This window comes from Eurosta solidaginis, chromosome 5 (assembly GCF_040869045.1).
Source record: "Eurosta solidaginis isolate ZX-2024a chromosome 5, ASM4086904v1, whole genome shotgun sequence".
In the NCBI taxonomy this organism is placed as follows: Eukaryota; Metazoa; Arthropoda; class Insecta; order Diptera; family Tephritidae; genus Eurosta; species Eurosta solidaginis.
This window is the reverse complement of record NC_090323.1, coordinates 221,707,722-221,723,007: the sequence shown is the minus strand read 5'-3', so window position 1 is coordinate 221,723,007 and position 15,286 is coordinate 221,707,722. Positions and strand designations below refer to the sequence as shown.

The window sequence follows — 15,286 nt, the reverse complement described above, 5'->3', positions numbered from 1 at the left end:
ACAGCTAAGCTAATGAGAATGATTTTCGTTCACCAAGAGAGTCAATCGCCTATTAGGTCTAAAGCAGGAGTGTATATTCCATAACACAATTGCGTTTTTATTGCCCAGACGAAATAGCATTAAGCTGAAATTTTTGGAGACCAATGATCTAAAGAAGCATTTGTTGGTAAGGGTAGTGCTTTGCTTGATTTTTAGACTGACGTTCTTGTTTGTGGGGAAGCGATGTACACAACTCATTGATTTTTCGTCTATTTCCACAAAGTATGTACTCTGATTGGGCGGCCGCCGTGGTGTGGCGGTAGCGCGCTCCGGCTACCACACCGAATATCATGGGTTCAATTCCCGATCAAAGCAACATCGAAAATTAAGAAGAAAGTGTTTCCATTAGAAAAAAGCTTTTCTAAGCGGGGTCGCCCCTCGGCAGTGATTTAGCAAATATTCCGAGAGTCTTTCTGCCAGGAAAAGCTTCTCAGTGGAAATTCAGCTGCCTTGCAGATGCCGTTCGGAGTCGGCATAACACATTTAGGTACCGTCCTCCAATTTGTAAGAAAAATTAAAAGGAGCAAGACGCAAATTGGAAGAGAAGAGAAGCTCGGCCTAAAATCTCTGCGGTGGTTATCGCGCCTTGCATTTTTTTCTTAATAATGTTTAAAATACCGTAGCTGGACGTAAAAAGGTTGTACGCATATGAATTTTTTTAATTGTCCAAGCGAATATTAATTTTTCATTAACTGGAAAAAGTTTCTATGAACTTGCCAGTTAAAAGCAATAAAAAGCGTTTATTTTTAATTGGCAAAATTCTTATAAAAAGGGCAAACCATTTTTTCTTTTAAGAAAATATTTTAGTTATTCCCATATAACTGCAACAATAATTAGACCCACAAGTGCAAGCCCCATTTTTCTTCGAAATGCTGTTACCAAAACATGCAATTAACTGTAAATTGTTGCTTATGCTTCGTCAAGCAACAAAGCCAAGTTTACTTTAAACATATCAAAGTTTAAAGTCATTACCGGCGTACAAATATAGCAAATCGACGGTAGACGGAAGAAAGGTGTGAAACAAATTGAAAGATGTGGAGAAAATCAACACCTTGGCAGCGTTGAAGCGATAGCAATGAGCGTGGTATGATGGTTAATCAAATGACTAACAGCGATCAGTTGTAAACTTAAGCTCGCGTTGAATAGTTGTGCGCATGCGCGTCGTGTTAACAACAAATTAAATATTCAACCAAAAGCAAAACCAAAACGAAAAAAGCCTGAAATTGCCATTTGGATAAGTGTATAAAACGAATAAGCAATAAGACAAACTAGAAAAAAAAAAAAATAAGTAAAAGCACACAAGCAAATTGAAGAAGCTTTTATTTAAGTACCTAACTAGAAATACACAATTTAACCTACGTGTTATTGTTGTTGTTGATTTCTACATCGCATAAAATATAGTTATTGTCGTAACCAGTTCCTGAAGAAAGGTAAAGAGCAGCAATGAAAATCAAGAAAGTTAAATTACTTATACCTATCAATACGTTAACACAAATACACACAAACAAACATAACTACATACAAAGGAAACTCATACAATAAGCAATAAAGTGTGTGCTGAATGAGCTTTTTTGGCCACAATAGCCACAAAAAACTGTAAAAACTGCAAGAGAAAACTTTTTCCAATATCAGTCGTACTGCACTTGGCCTAAAGTTCAGTGTTAACTCTTAACAATTTTGAAAATAAAGTAGTGATACATACGTATTTTTATTTTTTTATTTTTTTTTGTTTTTTTTTTTTTTTTGTGAAAAGGCTGCTTTAAACTATAAATTAAAGCGAGCTAGGCCAATTAATAAACAGTGATATTTACATAGAAAATTAAAATAAGGTAATTAGTAAACGTATTGCTCGTAATTAATACGGCGAACTTTATTTTAGTGAAAAACGACGTTCATATAATTGCGTACTTAATTAAAAAAAAACGTATGGGGTATGATATACATAAGCAGCTCCAATTCAAAAAAACAAAAAAAAAAAAAAAGAACAAAAAATTTAAGCCGCGATAGCCTCCGAAGAGATTTTTGGCCGAGCTTCTCTTACAATTTGCGTCGGCTCCTTTATAATGTTTCCCACAAACTGACGGGACGGGACCTACTTGTTTTATTCCGACTCCGAACGGCACTTGCACAGCTCATGAGTTTTCACTGAGAGCTTTTCATGGCATACATTCGGAGTGCTTGCCTAATCCTGCCGAGGGGCGACGCCGCTTAAAAAATATTCTTTTAATTGAAAAAAACTTGTTTCTAATATTTTGATGTTGTTTTGTCCGGGCCGTGAACCCAGTATCTTTGGAGGAGGCATTGAGGAGTTGGTTGCAACCTTTTTGCGTAGAACAGCTCAATAGGAAGAATAGGTCCAGTTTTATACCCACACTGATTTCATGACATCGCAAATCGTAAAGATCTGTGCTAATTTTTTGCTTTGTTCTTGAAAAACGTAATTAAGTGTCTCACACTCTCATACATTGTGTGCCTTCCTATAAGCTATGTAAATGTCTACTGATTTCACTAAAATTTGATATTTGACCCTTTTTACAAGTGGGACATAAAAAATTTCATTTATGTACCATGGGGTTGGTGTCGAAATTCTGTATGTACAAAATTCTAAAAACAAAATTCTGCTTTCTTAAAATTCTGCTTTTTAAAATTCTGCTTTCTTAAAATTCTGCGTTACAAAATTCTGTATTAAAATATAATGTTAACACTGTTAAAGAGGTCATGTAATTATTTTGAAAAAGCGCGCCATGCACAGTAATTCTGGGTAGAACACCTTTCTGTATAGGCGGCCTTCGGCCGGGCTTATAAAAAATAACCCTGGGCACCGCCATGCCAAGTCCGGGTGTGTGGTATAACCGTGGCTACCGCCACGGTGATGTCCTTCTGCGTAGTATACCCTTCTGCGTAGGCGGCCTTCGGCCGCACTTTAATAAAATAACCCTTAGCCCATCCAACACCGGCTACGCCATGCCATGATACCGGAATTTTGACTTCCAGAATTAAACATGCAGAATTTTGAAAAAGCAGAATTTTGAAAAAGCAGAATTTTAAAAAGCAGAATTATAAAAAAGCAGAATTTTGTTCAAGCAGAATTGTTTTGCAATTTACAGAATTTTGTCACCCAGAATTTTGTAATACAGAATAAGGACACGCTCCCGTACCATGTTATACGTAAAAACGTAACATATATACCCAATTTATTTCGCCTTTTTTGGCGAAAATTGTGAAACATGTATTTTGTCAACATATAAATTTGGAAGATGATATATGAAATATACACAATTCAATATTTTGTGCAAATGGTCTAGCATCATTGCATTGCAAACTTTCGTAGCACATATTTCACAGTACACTAACAGAATACACGGCTATACATTTGCTATGGCATTGCAAAAACGCAACATCAACAACCGTATCTTCGTTTTTCAATATTAAATAGCAAATCATCAACTGTCAAAACAAAACAAAAAGTGCAAAGAAAAAATTTAAAATGGAAAAAGCTGCTCACGATCCGTGGCTTACATTTGCTATATCGATGTTTCCAACTTCAAATGTACAAAATTCTGAATTCCCTTTATATGTATAACTAGAAGACCCGACAGACGTTGTCCTGCCCTAAATTTGGCCTATCTGCATACATTTTAATAAGCTTTTTCCGCCTGACTCTGCCCTCCCCCTCCTCACTTTTTCCTAATCCTTTTATTCACTCCTCCCTCCGTCTTTTTCGCTTCATTTATCTCCAACTTCGTCTCAGCCTATATCTTTCTCAATCTCCTTCTCTTTCTCTCTTTTCTTTTCTCTCAATTTCTTCTCATTCTTCTGCATCCCTTATTGCCTGTCCCAGAGGGTGGTATGTATTTTATTCCAGTCCCAGTCCCAGTCCCACTCCGAGTCTCAGTCCCAGTCCTAGTCCTAATCCCAGTCCCAGTCCGTCTCTGGATAATATATTACTCTGTACTAAAGCACTCATCAACAGCTTTCATTTGATATCCATATTGTATAAACACTGTCTAGGCATTCACTGGCCCACGTTTTGGCCTTTATCTCGAGACCCTAGTCACCCAGGGGTATGAAAATTACCCTCTACACAACTAAAGACTATCCTGAATTAAAAAAAATGTCATAGTACCTTTAAATCGCGGGCCCCCTCAGAACCGGAAGTACGGAAGTACTCGGAAGTATATCCGCACCACCTGAAAATATGAGTGCCACTGCGTATACGTAACATTTTATTATTACGCATAAACAAATAAAAAAAATTGCAATAAAATAATATTGCGACTATAAACTGAGATGTAACCTATCCTATCTCTCAAGTTAGTCCTAGTACACACGGGGTGCAAAACATATTCAAAATCGGTTGAGTAGTTTAGGAGTCCATCGCGCCCAAAAATGTTGTGACACGTGTTTTGTATATATTAAGATAAGAAAATTTTAGAAAAACTACAACAACAAAACTGCTATACCACCTCTAATGTTTAAAACATTAAAATCTCAAAGCGTAATTTTCAAAGAAGATAATATTTTGCAATTTAATTTTTTAAATGGTAGGAAAAAATATTAATAATCTTCGTGTGGTGTTATGTTACACCTCTTGTATGTAGAAGAACTGGGATAGTGACTCAATTTGCATCACATTTTTTATTATTTTCACAATAAGATATTCTCCATGAACTTTCATTTTTTGTTATTTTTTTTTTTTTTTTGTATTAGTATTCTTTTGAACTAATATTCAGCGTTTCCTGAGCTCTCGTCAGCAGAGGTTATTATAAAAGAAGCGGCAATCTTAAGGCAATAAATAGGTTGAACGGAAATTCTTCAATCCTTTATACCAGCTTTTTATAGCAATATTACCATGGTTTCGTCAAAGTTTTTGGCAAGTAATACTCCACCGTTCTTCTCCCAATGACAAACCAAAATCTTATTATCTTGTAGCTGTTATCAACTTAGAAGTCATTGTTTATCATTTCCGATTGCCTTCCAATTTTGAGTTGTGCACCTTCAATAAGATTCTCCCGCATACGTCGTGCGTTGTAAAGAGTTGTTTCTCAAATAATAGATACATTTATAAGTAGGTCGTAAAACAGCTGTCAAAATAGTTTATTAGTATTAGTGTCCGAACCGTGAAGATACATATTGGCATACAACTATATTGGTAGCCAAAAACCAAATACAGACTCCACAGCTTGTAACCGATATTAATATTTTACCCACGCAGGAACATTTTACAGCAATAATCCCCAAAGTATGGAACAATTTGTTTGGTGATTGCAAAGGTCTTCTTCCTCTCCTTTCCGATTGTACAATAGTAACAGTGGCAATTTCAATTTCATCTTCACTCCATACTCCTATAACAACCATAATTTCAATAATGATACGAGCTCGGCGACGAAGGGATTTAGCCCACTTTTTTTCTGTCCTCTAGTCACTGTGTAGTGTAAACCCCAACACCTCCTAGTTACAAATTTCACATACTAAATTTTGGCATATGCTCATAAATATTCCAAGTCAAATATTTCTACGCAGCCAAAAAATGCTGAAGAGGTAGCAGGAGCACTTGGGGTAGCAGAAGCACTTGGGTCATGTTTCGCAGATGCGTTAAATGCTATCCTTAACCAGCTGCTAATGTAACTTCACATACACTTCACAGCTACTAGCTCTGCCATCATACTCAAGAAATCTGGATGCTGGAACAAGAAACATTTTGGCCACAGCGGTATCCGAAGAAAACTACCCCCGAGAACGCATTGGTCAGTTGACATGGTATGAAAGCAGGATATTACCTTGGTGTTCATTCCGTCTTTCAAACAGAGCTACCAGAGAACTCTTTAAAACTGTCCAGAGGAATGCATATGCTCAGACAGCCAAGCAGCGCTTATGGCGTTGGATTCATCACGTAAGTCCTCCAAGACCGTCGAAACTGTAACAAGATTTGTGCAATTCAACAAATCTTCAACATTTCTCTCACATGGATACCAGGTCACATCAATATAGACGGCAATGAAAAAGCTGATGTACAGGCAGAGACCAGTGCATCGTTAGACATCACTGCAGAAGTTGCGGTACATCGACTAATTACATCAATAAACAAGTAAGGAAGGCTAAGTTCGGATGTAACCGAACATAACATACTCAGTTGAGAGCTATGGAGACAAAATAAGGAAAATCAATCTGGGGTAACCCAGGAATGTGGTTGTATAACATGTGTATCAAATGAAAGGTATTAAAGAGTATTTTAAGAGAGAGTAGGCCATAGTTCTATGGATGAACGCCATTTAGGGATATCGCTATAAAGGTGGACCAGGGCTGACTCTAGAATTTGTTTGTACGATATGGGTATCAAATGAAAGCTGTTAATGAGTATTTTGAAAAGGAGTGATCCTTAGTTCCATAGGTGGACGCCGTTTCGAGATATCGCCATAAAGGTGGACCAGGGGTGTATCCAGAATGTGTTTGGGAATCAAATGAAAGGTGTTACTGAGCATTTTAAGAGGGAGTGGGCATTAGGTCTATAGGTGGACGCCTTTTCGAGATATCGCCATTAGGGTGGGCCAGGGGTGACTCTAGAATGTTTGTACGGTATGGGTATCAAACGAAAGGTGTTACTGAGCATTTTAAGAGGGAGTGGGCATTAGGTCTATAGGTGGACGCCTTTTCGAGATATCGCCATTAGGGTGGGCCAGGGTGACTCTAGAATGTGTTTGTACGATATGGGTATCAAACGAAAGGTGTTACTGAGCATTTTAAGAGGGAGTGGGCCTTAGGTCTATCGGTGGAAGCCTTTTCGAGATGTCCCCATTAAGGTGGACCAGGGGTGATTCTATAATGTGTTTGTACGATATGGGTATCAAATGAAAGGTGGTAATGAGTATTTTAAAAGGGAATGGGCTTTAGTTCTATAGGTGAACACCTTTTCGAGAAATCGCCATAAAGGTGGACCAGGGGTGACTCTAGAATATGTTTGTACGATATGGGTATCAAATGAAAGCTGTTAATGAGTATTTTGAAAAGGAGTGATCCTTAGTTCCATAGGTGGACGCCGTTTCGAGATATCGCCATAAAGGTGGACCAGGGGTGTATCCAGAATGTGTTTGTACGATATGGGAATCAAATGAAAGGTGTTACTGAGCATTTTAAGAGGGAGTGGGCATTAGGTCTATAGGTGGACGCCTTTTCGAGATATCGCCATTAGGGTGGGCCAGGGGTGACTCTAGAATGTTTGTACGGTATGGGTATCAAACGAAAGGTGTTACTGAGCATTTTAAGAGGGAGTGGGCATGAGGTCTATAGGTGGATGCCTTTTCGAGATATCGTCATTAGGGTGGGCCAGGGGTGACTCTAGAATGTGTTTGTACGATATGTGCATCAAACGAAAGGTGTTACTGAGCATTTTAAGAGGGAGTGGGCATTAGGTCTATAGGTGGACGCCCTTTCGAGATATCGCCATTAGGGTGGGCCAGGGGTGACTCTAGAATGTTTGTACGATATGGGTATCAAACTAAAGGTGTTACTGAGCATTTTAAGAGGGAGTGGGCATTAGGCTTATAGGTGGACGCCTTTTCGAGATATCGCCATTAGGGTGGGCCAGGGGTGACTCTAGAATGTGTTTGTACGATATGGGTATCAAATGAAAGGTGGTAAGGAGTATTTTAAAAGGGAGTAATCCTTAGTTCTATAGGTGGACGCCTTTTCGAGATATCGCCATAAAGGTGGACCAAGGGTGACTCTAGAATGTTTGTACGATATGGGTATCAAACGAAAGATGTTACTGAGCATTTTAAGAGGGAGTGGGCATTAGGTCTATAGGTGGACGCCTTTTCGAGATATCGCCATTAGGGTGGGCCAGGGTGACTCTAGAATGTGTTTGTACGATATGGGTATCAAATGAAAGGTGGTAATGAGTATTTTAAAAGGGAGTAATCCTTAGTTCTATAGGTGGACGCCTTTTCGAGATATCGCCATAAAGGTGGACCAAGGGTGACTCTAGAATGTTTGTACGGTATGGATATCAAACGAAAGGTGTTACTGAGCATTTTAAGAGGTAGTGGGCATTAGGTCTATAGGTGGACGCCTTTTCGAGATATCGCCATTAGGGTGGGACAGGGGTGACTCTAGAATGTTTGTTCGATATGGGTATCAAACGAAAGGTGTTACTGAACATTTTAAGAGGGAGTGGACATTAGGTCTATAGGTGGACGCCTTTTCGAGATATCGCCATTAGGGTGGGCCAGGGGTGACTCTAGAATGTTTGTACGATATGGGTATCAAACGAAAGGTGTTACTGAGCATTTTAAGAGGGAGTGGACATTAGGTCTATAGGTGGAAGCCTTTTCGAGATATCGCCATTAGGGTGGGCCAGGGTGACTCTAGAATGTGTTTGTACGATAAGGGTATCAAATGAAAGGTGGTTATGAGTATTTTAAAAGGGAGTAATCCTTAGTTCTATAGGTGGACGCCTTTTCGAAATATCGCCATTAGGGTGGGCCAGGTGTGACTCTAGAATATTTGTACGATATGGGTATCAAACGAAAGGTGTTACTGAGCATTTTAAGAGGGAGTGGGCATTAGATCTATAGGTGAACGCCTTTTCGAGATATCGCCATTAGGGTGGGCCAGGGGTGACTCTAGAATGTTTGTACGATATGGGTATCAAACGAAAGGTGTTACTGAGCATTTTAAGAGGGAGTGGACACTAGGTCTATAGGTGGACGCCTTTTCGAGATACCGCCATTAGGGTGGGCCAGGGGTGACTCTAGAATGTTTGTACGATATGGGTATCAAACGAAAGGTGTTACTGAGCATTTTAAGAGGGAGTGGGCATTAGGTCTATAGGTGGACGCCTTTTCGAGATATCGCCATTAGGGTGGGACAGGGGTGACTCTGGTATGTTTTTGTACGATATGGATATCCAATTAAAGGTATTAATGAGGGTTTTAAAAGCGAGTGGCCCTTAGATGTATATGTGAAGGCGTTCTCGCGATATCGACCAAAATGTGGACCAGGTGATCCAGAAAATCATCTGTCGGGTACTGCTAATTTATTTATATATGCAATACCACTAACAGTATTCCTGCCGAGATTCCAAGGGCTGTTGATTTCGCCTTGTAGAACTTTTTCATTTTCTTCTACTTAATATGGTAGGTGTCACACCCATTTTACAAATTTTTTTCCAAAGTTATATTTTGCGTCAATAAACCAATCCAGTTACCATGTTTCATCCCTTTTTTCGTATTTGGTATAGAATTATGGCATTTTTTTCATTTTTCGTAATTTTCGATATCGATAAAGTGGGCGTGGTTATGGTCAGATTTCGCCCATTTTTTATACCAAGAAAAAGTGAGTTCAGGTAAGTACGTGGGCTAAGTTTAGTAAATATATATCGGAGTTTGCTCAAGTTATTGCGTTAACGGCCGAGCGGAAGGACAGACGGTGGACTGTGTATAAAAACTGGGCGTGGCTTCCACCGATTTCACCCATTTTCACAGAGAACAGTTACCGTCATAGAATCTATGCTCCTACCAAATTTGAGAAGGATTGGTAAATTTTTGTTCGACTTATGGCAATAAAAGTATTCTAGACAAACTAAATGAAAATGGGCGGAGCCACGCCCATTTTGAAATTTTCTTTTATTTTTGTATTTTGTTGCATCATATTATTACTGGAGTTGAATTTTGACTTAATTTACTTATATACAGTAAAGATATTAAATTTTTTGTTAAAATTTGAATTTTAAAAAATTTTTTTTTAAAAAGTGGGCGTGTTCTTCATCCAATTTTGCTAATTTTTATTTAGCACATATAGAGTAATAGTAGTAACGTTCCTGGCAAATTTCATCGTGATATCTTCAACGGCTGCCAAATTACAGCTTGCAAAACTTTTAAATTACCTTCTTGTAAAAGTGGGCTGTGCCACGCCCATTGTCCAAAATCTTACTAATTTTCTATTCTGCGTCATAACTTCAACCCATCTACGAAGTTTCGTTGCTTTATCTGTCTTTTGTAATGAATTATCGCACTTTTTCGGTTTTTCGAAATTTTCGATATCGAAAAAGTGGGCGTGGTTATAGTCCGATATCGTTCATTTTAAATAGCGAGCTGAGATGAGTGCTCAGGAACCTACATACCAAATTTCATCAAGAAACCTCAAAATTTACTCAAGTTATCGTGTTAACGGACGGACGGACGGACGGACGGACGGACGGACGGACGGACGGACGGACGGACGGACGGACGGACGGACATGGCTCAATCAAATTTTTTTTCGATCCTGATTATTTTGATATATGGAAGTCTATATCTATCTCGATTCCTTTATATATGTACAACCAACCGTTATCCAATCAAACTTAATATACTCTGTGAGCTCTGCTCAACTGAGTATAAAAATAACATTTTCACCCGTATTAAGAAAACCGCTATTCAAAATTGGTATTATACGGACTAATGTAGTATCATCAAAAGAGTTTAGCTATACTACATCGTAAAAAAATTAGAGCATTTACTAAAATTGTTTATTAAAATAATATTTAGTATGACAACCACAATAACAGGAAACTACTTATTTGACACACACGTAGATAAAATGGGAACCACCTTCAACGACATATGCAGGGCATCTCTATGAGAAGGTTGTAAGGAAATGGTTACCCAGTTTTCTTGCGAATGTCTAGCCATAACAAATATCAGGTACCAAACTCTAGGAGGTTTCATGCTGTCCGATCTAAGAGAGGTATGCAAATGAGAAAATAAACTAATAAAATTACTCACTTAATTTATTGGCGCTCAATCGTTTAAACGGTCATGGCCATCCATAATCGTTTTCCACTTGGTCTTTCCAATGGATTGGAGGCCGCCCTCTTTCTCTACTTCCATAAGCCTCTTCCAATAAAAACACTTTCTTAGCCGGATCATGATCCTTCATTCTTATAACATGACTTAGCCAGCGTAGCCGCTGTGTTTTAATTTCTAGGACTTTGTCGACGTCTGCGTAAGGCTCGTACAGCTCATCATAAAATTCTCTTCGGCAAACGCCATCACCATCGCGTAGAGGTTCGTAAATCTGTCAAAGAGTTTTTCTCTTGAACACTCCTAGAGCTGCGTCATGTCATGATCCGTGCTTCTGGACCACATAGAGACACGGGTACGATTATTGACTTTTAAAGCAAAATTATCGTTTGCCTAGAGAGGACTTTAGTTTTCGCCTACCAAGTCCAAAGTAGCATTTATTAGCTAGAATAATTCTACCCTGGATTTCAGAGCTAATGTTTTTGTTTATGTTTATGCTGGTTTCCAAATAAAACTAGCAAAATGGTTCGAGTAAAACAAGCTCATTGTACAATAATTACATATACATGTCAATTAAATGGTCCCAGGAGAAAGTGTGTCAAAATGGCGCCCGCAGTGCTACTTGGGCCCGGACACGCCGGTCGGTAGAACGACAACCAACTAACCATAAATAATTTCAAAATAACTTCAAAAATTCAGTGCGATTTTTAAAGCACTATAAAGTTACTTTTTGCGAGGCCAATATTCAATAAGCCACAAATGCTAATATCGAAGCGTAACAATAATGAAATATGCTTTCAGTGCAATAAATTACTTCTGAAAACTCTGCCTGAAACGAAATGAAAATTTTATATACCCAAAAAGCAGAGGATAAATAACCGCGCTCTAGCCTTTGTGTACATATTTACATATCTGGGATATTTACCTGTACTCATTGTTGCAGCCACTTTCGAACAAGTTCATAAAACTAAAAAAAAAAAAAAAACACAAGTAAACAAACATACACACACACACACAAACTTTCATACATCACCTCATAAATAACTACTGAACGAAAAGAAATTCCCGCATGTATATATTCACAGATGTACTGCGTATACGAAGAGCCTACACGTTTATTCACGTATGTATGCAGTACGTGTGTATGCATATACATACGTATGTATGCTAATGTAAAATAAAAAGAAAGTGTGACGAATTGGGTGTGATCGAACTGGTTCAATGCCCAAAAGAAATGCTCAATACAAAAAATATTGGCATTCAAGTCCAAGTGGAAGTCCACAATGATGGCACACCAACAATTGCTAAATGCATATGCATGTACATATCTACGTAAGTTTATACGAATGTCTGCAGGTATGTGAAAAAGTACATTCCATACCTCTTTAGCGTGCTGAGCATGCGCGACGTGTGCCAGTGCCAGCTTTAGTGTCGACAAGCAAGTCAATAAGTAGACGCCGGTGTTGTCTCGCTTTCATCGTCATTGGACAACGCCTGCATCTGCATTGTTGTTGTTAGTAGACACTGTTGACCCAATTTACACTTGAATGCATATCTTTCACTTGTTTTTTGTGGTTTAATTTATTGTAGTTGTTGTTGTTTTTACTGTTTCCTGCATATAATAAAATTCGAAAACGAATTGGGTTAATTTAATTGTTTGCCATCTTCCGGTACACTCGTTGAACCTGATCTGGTATCAAAAGACATACAAATCACATACGGTTAATGAAAGAAAGTGAGTCTGGTTTGGCCCTATAAATATTTGAAGAAGAAAATAACTTTCATTTACTTATACATAAAAGCTTTGGTTGGTAGGTACGGTTTTTGAGTGCGCTTTTAAAAGGTATATTTACGTGGACGTGTACTGGGTCATACATACACATTCACATAATGGTAGGTAGATCTATTTCATACAAGCCAAAATCCCTTGATTATTTACGATATCGTCCCCTCGCTCTACGCTGTGATGCGCATTTGCATCCACGCTTAAGGCAAGCCATCCTCTAAGCCCTTTTTGATTCATTAGCCTTTGGAACTTCTCTGGTGGGGCCTCCACGTTACGGGCCATGTAACAGGATACTAGCATAAGATACGGGTTTTTTTCCTCTCTATTTCGAGGTCTTGAAAGCTGAAGTAAGATAGCATATACGAAGTGTTTCCCACTATGGATGCAGCTCTAACCCACTTTCCGTTTTTCATTAATAAACGCTAAATCCACGGCGACTCAGTCAAGAAATCTTTTCTCAAAATAAGAGCCATGGCTTTTTTATTAGCGCTACATCAAACCAACCTCGCTCAAAAGCCAAGAATAGCACTCTCAACGCCACTTGACTGTATTGGAAGTTTATCTCTAAGGCACGTATCGCCACTGAGCTCTTTGTATCTCTAAATTCTACAGCGCTGCGCTAATAATAGATTTTCTGCTGATTTCAGGTTTTGGAGGTCTGATTCTACCTTCTCTACTCATTTAACTACTTGTCCACTTAGAAGAACTATACCAGCCTCATTTTGCGCTTCTTCCAGGTTCTACTTCCACTGCTTTTAGTATATTGTGGTTATTGTTTAGATTGGCGGAACCATTGAGCTGATTGTACGCTTAAAAACCTCCACCGCTGCGCCTATGTTCTCGTAATTATCCGTTGTGAGTGTAAACCCTTCCTCTGATTCCTTATTAATTTGAAGGATGTAGTGCTGGCCCCTCTCCATGGGTCGGGATACATGAAACATGTTCCAATCCCGTTTTGGTATATTACTTATGTTCTTATTGATGGGAATTTACTGGTTCGACCATATTTTGTATAGAAGTTGATGCATGCGTTCTATCAACAGCTCGCAGCCGTATTTGAATAGCTCTATTGGAAATCCATCAGCGCCCACGGCTTTGCTGTTTTTAAATCTGTTTACTTACATTCTGAATTCCTCATCATCGGGTGGAGGATATTAATTCCATGATCATCGATTGCGGTATTGGGGTCATCATGCCTAGGCCGAACATCGTTGTCTCCATATAGGAGAGCAAAGAAGTGTAACGCCATAATCTAAGTACTCTCTGGATGTCGAATGAAAGCTTGCAGCTTTTGTTCTTCCAGAAATTTGCCTCGGACTGAAAACCTTCCGTCTGTCGCCGATTTTTCAGTAAAACTTGTGAGCATCATTTCTGTTGGCTAGCAGCTCAAGGTTTCCGCACTCACGACCAACTGACTCTTCTTTTTTCTTTCTGTTAAGGCGTATCGTTTCCGATTTCATTTCGTTTTCATCTTTTACAATCTTCTTGTTGCATCCGGTTTTATCGTAGTCCTGTACACAGCGTTTTTCCTTACGGTTGCAATGCGGCATTCTTTATCGTGACTTGTTTATCTCTCGATCCAACAGCTGCTAGACTCTCTCTCTTTTCTCTTTCGTAGTTTCCCAATTGTTTGTATGCGGTAGATCTGCTTCGCAAATTTGTACGGGCCTTCCCAGTTACATTGAAATTTTGATGGAACACCTTTCCGCCGGTTAGGGTTGTATAGCACTACCAAATCTCCCTCCAAGAAACCTTCCGAACTGTTGCTCTTGTCGTAATTGTGTCCCATCTTACTACTCTTTATCCTGGTTCGTTCCCTCACACTCGGTTGTTTGGTCAATGAACTACTTCATGGGGCTTGAGCTTGACGGATTGGCTTTGTATAATCAGTATCGTTTTGACGTTTCATAACAGCAGTGCGCTCTAGCTTGACACCACCCTTGCATTCTTTCCTTCGTTTTAGTTCGAATCTCCTCCACCAGCACTCGCTTACTGTTGAACCATTTCTCAAAACTGAAGTTAAGTGGCATATACTTGTTCTTATACCGCATAATCCTACTTTGCATGTCGATCCTAATACCATGGTCAACTTAGAAGTCCACTCCCAATATGACTTCATCAACAATCTCTGCCACAACGAATTTGTGTAAAACCGAGACCTTCCCAATTACGACCTCATATAACACTTCTCCCTGTACTTGGTTGTACTCCCCAATGACCGTACGCAATCTTGCGCTCCCTTATTCTATTTATAAAGCTCAAAATTTTAATCCTATCGGTGTATTGCACGGGTGCGTCTGCATTTGCGAGGTCCTGAAAAGTCTCATTCGCTTTTTGATAACGGTTTTGCAACTCAATTTGTTATACCTGATTTCTATGCTCGCTTCCATAACGTCTCTCGATAGCGGCCATCAATTCTTTATAACTGTTCCGTTTGTACTCTGGTATAGTCTGTAAGATTTCAGCTACAGGCCCTTTCAATGCCGCGAACAGTGCAGTAACTTTACCATCTGCATTCAAGTTGTTCACTTCTGACGTCTTCTGACCAAGCTTAAATACCTGGAAAGAACACAACCGTCAAATGATGGTATTTTCACCTTTGGATTGCTCGCTGAGACTGGTGGGCGATTTAGGTGCAACTCTTTTATACGACCTCTCAATGTTTCAATCTCGGCATTGA

At 39.0% G+C, this 15,286-nt stretch overlaps 1 protein-coding gene across 5 annotated transcripts in view; it reads left to right on the top strand.

Annotated features, from left to right (window-relative positions):
* Positions 1 to 1,151: 1,151 nt before the first annotated feature.
* The window catches only part of ect (ectodermal), a 122,752-nt gene continuing 108,617 nt past the window's right edge, over positions 1,152 to 15,286 (top strand). For 3 of the 5 annotated variants that reach the window (XM_067788465.1, XM_067788464.1, XM_067788460.1), the window contains exon 1: positions 1,152 to 1,469. The gene's annotated coding sequence lies outside the window, so the exon portion shown is untranslated. Of the gene's footprint in view, positions 1,470 to 1,743; positions 1,869 to 15,286 lie in introns of those variants that run through there. The other 2 variants (XM_067788463.1, XM_067788461.1) reach the window with 2 other exon arrangements.